Source organism: Arachis hypogaea, chromosome 11 (assembly GCF_003086295.3).
Source record: "Arachis hypogaea cultivar Tifrunner chromosome 11, arahy.Tifrunner.gnm2.J5K5, whole genome shotgun sequence".
Lineage (NCBI taxonomy): Eukaryota > Viridiplantae > Streptophyta > Magnoliopsida > Fabales > Fabaceae > Arachis > Arachis hypogaea.
Genome location: NC_092046.1, coordinates 50005877 through 50013954, shown reverse-complemented (window position 1 = coordinate 50013954; position 8078 = coordinate 50005877). Strand labels below are relative to the sequence as shown.

Here is an 8078-nt window from a genome sequence, read left to right as displayed (position 1 = left end):
GAAGCCTTGTTGAGGCCTCTGTTGATCCTTCCATGAGAGGTTTGGATGATTTCTCCATGAAGGATTATAGGTGCTTCCATAGGGTTCTCCCATGTAATTCACCTCTTCCATTGCTGGGTTCTCAGGATCATAAGCTTCTTCTTCAGATGAAGCTTCTTTGGTACTGCCTGTTGCTGCTTGCATTCCAGACAGACTCTGAGAAATCATATTGACTTGCTGAGTCAATATTTTGTTCTGAGCTAATATGGCATTCAGAGTATCAATCTCAAGAACTCCTTTCTTCTGACTTGTCCCATTATTCACAGGATTCCTTTCAGAGGTGTACATGAATTGGTTATTTGCAGTCATTTCAATGAGTTTCTGAGCTTCTGCAGGCGTCTTCTTCAGATGAAGAGATCCTCCAGCAGAGCTGTCCAATGACATCTTGGACAGTTCAGATAGACCATCATAGAAAATACCTATGATGCTCCATTCTGAAAGCATGTCAGAAGGACACCTTCTGATCAATTGCTTGTATCTTTCCCAGGCTTCATAGAGGAATTCACCTTCCTTCTGTCTGAAGGTTTGGACTTCCACTCTAAGCTTGCTCAATTTTTGAGGTGGAAAGAATTTTGCCAAGAAGGCGTTGACTAGCTTTTCCTAAGAGTTCAGGCTTTCTTTAGGTTGTAAATCCAACCATGTTCTAGCTCTGTCTCTTACATCAAAGGGAAAGAGCATAAGCTTGTAGACCTCGGGATTAACCCCATTGGTCTTGACAGTGTCACAGATTTGCAAGAATTCAGCTAAGAACTGATGAGGATCTTCCAATTGAAGTCTATGAAACTTGCAATTCTGTTGCATTAGAGAAATTAATTGAGGCTTAAGCTCAAAGTTGTTTGCTCTAATGGCAGGGATTGACATGCTTCTCTGATAGAAGTCAGGAGTAGATGCAGTAAAGTCACCAAGTACCTTCCTTGCATTGTTGGCATTGTTGTTGTTTTCGGCTGCCATGGCTTCTTCTTGTTTTAAAAGTTCTGTTAGGTCCTCCACAAAGAGTTGTACTTTAGCTTCTCTTAGCTTTCTCTTTAAGGTCCTTTCAGGTTCAGGATCAGCTTCAACAAGAATGCCTTTGTCCTTTCTCCTACTCATATAAAAAGAGAGGAGAAGAAAATATGGAATCCTCTATGTCACAGTATAGAGATTCCATGAGGTGTCAGAGGTAAAGAAGAATAGAAGGAGAATGTAGAGAAGAAAGAATTCAAAATTATCAAGAGGGATAGAGTTCGAATTGTACATTGAGGAGGAGTGTTAGTCCATAAATAGAAGGATGTGGGAAGAGAGGAAGAATTTTCGAAAATAAAGTAAAAAGATTTTGAAATAATTAAGAGCAATTTTGAAAATTTGGTAAATGATTTTCGAAAACTAAGATTGGGAAAGAAATTAAGTGATTTTTGAAAAAGATTTTGAAATTAGAAATCACAAAGATATGATTGAAACTTAATTTTGAAAAAGATGTGATTGAAAAGACATGATTGAGTAGATATGATTGAGAATCAAATTTAAAAGAAGAAAGTTTTTAAAATTAAAGTTGATTACTTGACCAAAAAGAATTTAAAAGATATGATTCTAGAATTAAAACTTTTGATCCTTTCTTGATAGGCAAGTAACAACTTGAAAATTTTGAATTAAATCACTAATTGTAGCAAGGATTTTCGAAAATAGTAATAAATAAAAAAATTTGAAAAGAAATTGTTTTTGAAAAGATATGATTGAAAAGATATGATTTGAAAAAAATTTGATTTTGAAAAATTATGAAAATTTGAAAAAGATTTGAATTAAAAACAAAATCTTCCCTCTAGTGTCCTCCTGGCGTTAAACGCCCAGAATGGTATCCATTCTGGCGTTTAACGCCCAAAATTCTACCCTTTTGGGCGTTTAACGCCCAGCCAGGGTACCTGGCTGGCGTTTAAATGCCAGTTTTCCTTCTTCACTGGGCGTTTTGAACGCCCAGCTTTTTCTGTGTAATTCCTCTGCTGAATGTTCTGAATCTTCAATTCTCTGTGTTATTGACTTGAACAGACACAATTTTAAAAAATTTTTGAACTTTTAATGATGAGAAACAATAAAAAATGCAACTAAGATCAAATAAACAATGCATGCAAGACACCAAACTCAGAAGTTTGTATACTAAGGAATATAATAATTTAAAGATGCATGTAAGAAACAACAAAAGACACAAAACAAGAGAAATTAAAGATCAGAGCACTGGAATCATCAAGAACAACTTGAAGATCAATGAAGAACATATTGCATATATTCGAAAAATGCAAAAAGAATAAAGACATGCAATTGACACCAAACTTAAAAATTGACACTAGACTCAAACAAGAAACAAAAAATATTTTTGGTTTTATAATTTTATAAATTTTTTTTGTATTTTTTCGAAAATTATTCAGAAAAAGAAAAATAAGGATTTCAAAATTCTTAATAAGAATTCCAGGAATCATGCAATGTTAGTCTAAAGCTTCAGTCTAAAAGATTAGACATGGCTAGCCAAGCTTCAGCAGGACATTACATACAATAGCCAAATTGATGAGAATCAATTAACTTTTGTGATGATAGAAACATCATCTGAAACTCTAGAATTCACTCTTAAAAATTCTGAAGAATAAAATAAATTTACCTAATCTAAGCAACAAGATGAACCGTCAGTTGTCCAAACTCGAATAATCCCCGGCAATGGCGCCAAAAACTTGGTGCACGAAATTGTGATCATCAATGGCGCCAACAACTTGGTACGCACAATTGTAATCTCAACTCTTTATCACAACTCCGCACAACTAACCAGCAAGTGCACTGGGTCATCCAAGTAATAAACCTTACGTGAGTAAGGGTCGATCCCACGGAGACTGTCGGCTTGAAGCAAGCTATGGTCATCTTGTAAATCTCAGTCAGGCGGATTCAAATGGTTATGGAGAATTGATAATTAAAATATAAAGAAAACATAAAATAGGATAGAGATACTTACGTAATTCATTGGCGAGAATTTCAGATAAGCGTATGAAGATGCTTTGTTCCTCCTAAACTTCTGCTTTCCTATTGCCTTCTTCCAATCATTCATACTCCTTTCCATGGCAAGCTTTATGTTGGGCATCACCGTTGTCAATGGCTACTTCCCATCCTCTCAGTGAAAATGGTCCAAATGCGCTGTCACCGCACGACTCATCATCTGTCGGTTCTCGATCATGTTGGAACAGGATCCATTGATCCTTTTGCATCTGTCACTACGCCCAACACTCGCGAGTTTGAAGCTCGTCACAGTCATCCCTTCCCAGATCCTACTCAGAATACCACAAACAAGGTTTACACTTTCCGGATCTCCGGAATGCCCGCCAATAATTCTAGCCTATACCACGAAGGTTCTAATCTTAGATTAGAAACCCAAGAGAGTATACTCCAGCTGTCGTCCAATGACTACGTTGAACATTATGTAGATCGCTTTGTGGTTGTCAGGCACGCGACCTTGGCTAAGCGAGTAACGAAGATTGGGTGATTGTCACGGGTCACCCCTTCATTCTGACTTAACTGAATTAAGAACAAGAGTATATCTTGGAAAAGAAGTAGGCGTGAATTGAATAGAAAAACAATAGTACTTTGCATTAATTCATGAAGAACAGCAGAGCTCCACACCTTAATCTATGGTGTGTAGAAACTCCACCGTTGAAAATACATAAGTGAAAATAGTTTAAGCATGGCCGAATGGCCAGCCTCAACGGTCTAAGGACTAAACGTCCAAAGATTATAATCTCCATAATACAATAGTAAAAGGTCCTATTTATAAAAACTAGTAACCTAGGGTTTACAGAAATGAGTAAATGATGAAGAATCCACTTCCGGGCCCACTTGGTGTGTGCTTGGGCTGAGTATTGAAACTTTCACGTGCAGAGACTTTTCTTGGAGTTAAACGCCAGCTTTTGTGCCAGTTTGGGCGTTTAACTCCAGCTTTTATGCCAGTTCTGGCGTTTTGACGCCAGAATTTCTATGCTGACTTGGAACGCCGGTTTGGGCCATCAAATCTCGGGCAAAGTATAGATTATTATATATTTCTGGAAAGACCAGGATGTCTACTTTCCAACGCAATTGAGAGCGCGCAAATTGGGCTTCTGTAGCTCCCGAAAATCCACTTTGAGTGCAGGGAGGTCAGAATCCAACAGCATCTGCAGTCCTTTTTCAGCCTCTGAATTAGATTTTTGCTCAGGTCCCTCAATTTTAGCCAGAAAATACCTAAAATCACAGAAAAATACACAAACTCGTAGTAAAGTCCAGAAATGTGATTTTTATTTAAAAACTAATAAAAACTAACTAAAATATACTAAAAACATACTAAAAACAATACCAAAAAGCGTATAATTTATTCGCTCATCACCTAGTCTGGGACCTCGGAGGTTATTGGAATTGCAAGCATTGGTGGAGATTTCTGGATGAGTTCAAACACAAGCCACCATGACAATGAGCTCATCAAACGTCCAACTTAAGGACTTTAGCTAAAAGTGCTAGGTGGGAGACAACCCACCATGGTATAATCGTTTCTTTTATTCCTAGTTTATTTTATTTTAATTTTATTAGTATCATTCATACTATTTGCATTAGCATCTGCATGCTGCATTTGCATTTTGCATAAAAAAAACCGCGTTACATGCGAAGCATCACATGCGACGCTAAACCTTATAGAGAGTTGCGTGGGAGCGTGGCTGGAGGCGTGCCTCAGGCACAAACACGCCCATGCGAACACGTCCCTGACGCCTCCGCGTCAATTGCAAAATCATCCTTCCACGCGTACGCGTCACCCACGCATACGCGTGACCCTAAAAATCGGCGTAAAGAGGTGTCAGGCCGAAAGTTGTGTTGGCCTGGTGCGGGCACTATGCCCAAGGAACAAGATCACCCATGCGTACGCGTCCCTGACACGTGCACGCCATTTTTAAATTCTGACCACCCACGCGTACGCTTGGGCGACGCTTACGCATCACATGGTTAATGCAGTTTTCACGCACGCGTGCCCTGCGCGCGCGTGTCGCTTCCCGTTTTTAATTTCGTCCCTTTTTTCTTCTATCTTTTCTACTTCTTTCTTCCCTCTTTCTTTCTTTCTTTCTTCTTCTTCATCTCTTTCACCTCTCATCCCTCTTCACTTCAATTCTATTTTATTTAATTTATTTGCATACTTTCATCCATTGTATTTTAATTTTGTGCATATTTTTATTTTCTTTTCTAAATTTATTATTTTTCTATTGGTGTTAAATTTCTTATTCAACTGTTACATCTTTTCTTGCATTACTCTGGTGCTTCATGACTTATTCTGTTCTGATTGGCTGATTTTATTTCAGTCAATGCTAATCTTTTATGATACTTATATTCCTTTTGCATTGACATGAGTTTATATTGTCTTCCATTACCCACACTCCTCCCCTTTGTTGAAAATTTTGCACCACTGGTATGCCATGTGCTTCTATTATTTTCTCACTTACATGTTGTAGCTACCATGTAATTGAAACCCTTATTATTTGGCATTAACACCCATATCTTATTTGTTTTTTTATCTTTATTTCTGGGTTACTTTTCTTCTTTTTTTTCTCTTCTTGCAGGCTGGCCACCGAGAAAGGGAAATAGAAACTTCTATATGGGGCAACAAACAAGTCCATCTGCACAATCTCTAGAGAAAAGCGTCAGTTGGAGCAACCCGCTCACTTGCACATCTCAGCATGCACCGAGGACAGTGCAACCTTTAATTGTGGGGAGGTCGATAACGATCTCCATGGGTTAGTTACCTTCTTTTCAACACCGATGTCTTATTTTATTTGTTAGTTCATTGTTGCATTTGCATGTTTGATTGCATGTTTGTTTGATTTTGTGCATAATTTACCACTACTTGGTTAAAGTAATATTTTCTTTTCCAAGAAACTATTTTATAGCATTTCACTAATTTGAATTAAAATTTTTATTGAACTTGTTTGAAGAAATATTATACTAGAACATGGTTTAGAGCTCGAACACACAAAACCAGTGAGATTTTTTAGCCTATTTGATTGGTTGCATTTTATCAACCAATATTTTATTTTTGGTGTATGTTGTTCTCTCTAAAATTGTGATATTTGTCTTGCTTGATTCTATATTTCCATTGTTTAATGTATGCATACACTTACATGATTGAGACCTTATTTTACTAAGCTTACATACCCATATGGCCTTACCTTTCGTTATCCCTTACAAACCAATTTTGAGCCTATTTTACCACCTTTGTTCTTTACTTTAGCACATCATTAACTCTAAGAAGAAAACAATAATGTCCTTAATTTGAATCCTTGGTTAGCTTAGACTAGTGAGAGTGCTCACAAATTAAGTGTGGGGCAATTGGGATTGAAAACATTTGGTTTGAGAATTGAGTATGTTAGAATTTTCTGAAAATGTAAAGGGAATATTGAGAATATCTTCATGCATTCAATAATTTAATCATATGCATTGAGAAAAACAAAAAAAAAGAGAAAAAAAATAAATAAATAAATAAAGAAAAAAAAGAAAAAGAAAAGAAAAAGGGCAAATAACAAAAAAGGGACAAAATGCCCGAAAGTAAATGTTAGAAGCAATGCATATGAGTTGTACTAAAGTTCGGATGCATGAACATGTGAAAACATGGTTAATGGATAGTTAGATGTTGTATTATGATTACATGGATTGTCTAAGTTAGGTGGAAAAGTTTAGGTTAATTAAGGATTCAAATTTTAGTCCACTTGGCCAAATACAATCCTACCTTGACCCTAACCCCATTACAACCCTTAAAAGACCTCTTGATATGTGTATTTATGCATTAAATTTCTATTGATTGGTAGAAGAAAAGTAAGCCTTAGAAAACAAGATTAGTAGAGAATTGAGAGATCGAACCTTAAACACCTGAGCGATTAGAGTGCATACACTTCCGGTGAGGGTTCGGTGCTCGATTCTTTGTTCCCGGCTTTCATGAGCTATTTTCTTCTGCAAGTTTATTTGTACCTCATTTTTATGATTTGAATTAGTGAAATCCAGTTCATATTTGTTCTTGAAAGGTTTATTTACTCTTAACCAAGTAGGAAAAAGCATTCTTCATGTAGCTGCATTCATATAGATAGGTTGCATTTCATACATTCTACCATTCCTCTTCACTCTCTTATAGCTTCTCTTGAGCTTAGCATGAGGACATGCTAATGTTTAAGTGTGGGGAGGTAGATAAACCCCATTTTTAGGGTTTATCCTATGCTTAATCTAGTGGATTTTACCCATTATTCTCACACTTATTCATTGAACTCGCATGTTTACATTTTCCTTCCTGATTTTGTGCTTTGATTGGAAACATGCTTCTTTGGTCTTAAATTTGCTATGTTTAATCCTCTCTTATTATCATTCGATGCCTTGATATGTGTGTTAAGTGAATTCAGAGATTACAGGGTAGGAATGACTTAGAAGATGGAAAGGAAGCATGCAAAAGTGGAAGGAATACAAGAAATTGAAGGAACTGCTAAAGCTGTCCAGCCTGACCTCTTGGTACTAAATCGACCATAACTTGAGCTACAGAGGTCCAAATGACGCGGTTTCAGTTGATTTGGAAAGCTAACATCTGGGGCTTTGCAAAAATATATAATTTGACATAGCTGCCCCGGAGATAGGCAACGCACACGCGTGGATCACGCGGACGCGTGGCCTGGCAAAAACTCAATCCGCGCGAACGCGTGGACGACGCTGACGCGTGACAGTGCCGCGACCTGTACGTACCAGAAATTGCTGGGGGCTATTTCTATGCTGTTTTTGACCCAGTTTTCGGCCCAGAAAGCACAAATTAGTGGCTATAAAATGGGGAAATCATCCATTCATTCAAAAAACAACAATTCATACAACATTCAAAATACACAATTTTAGGTTTTAGATGTAGTTTTAGAGAGAGAGAGAGGGGCTCTCTCCTCTCTTTTATGTTTTAGAATTAGGATTTCTTTTACTTTATGGTTATTACTCCATCTCAGGTTCAATATTCCCAACTTTAATTTTATGTTCTCTTCTACTTTTAGTTACTCTAA

General features: G+C 37.1%; 1 non-coding gene across 1 annotated transcript; it reads left to right on the top strand.

Moving 5' to 3' along the window:
• Positions 1 to 477: 477 nt before the first annotated feature.
• LOC112725402 (small nucleolar RNA R71) lies at positions 478 to 585 on the top strand. The gene has a single exon (XR_003164513.1). It is a non-coding gene; the product is annotated as a small nucleolar RNA R71 (small nucleolar RNA).
• Positions 586 to 8078: the final 7493 nt, after the last annotated feature.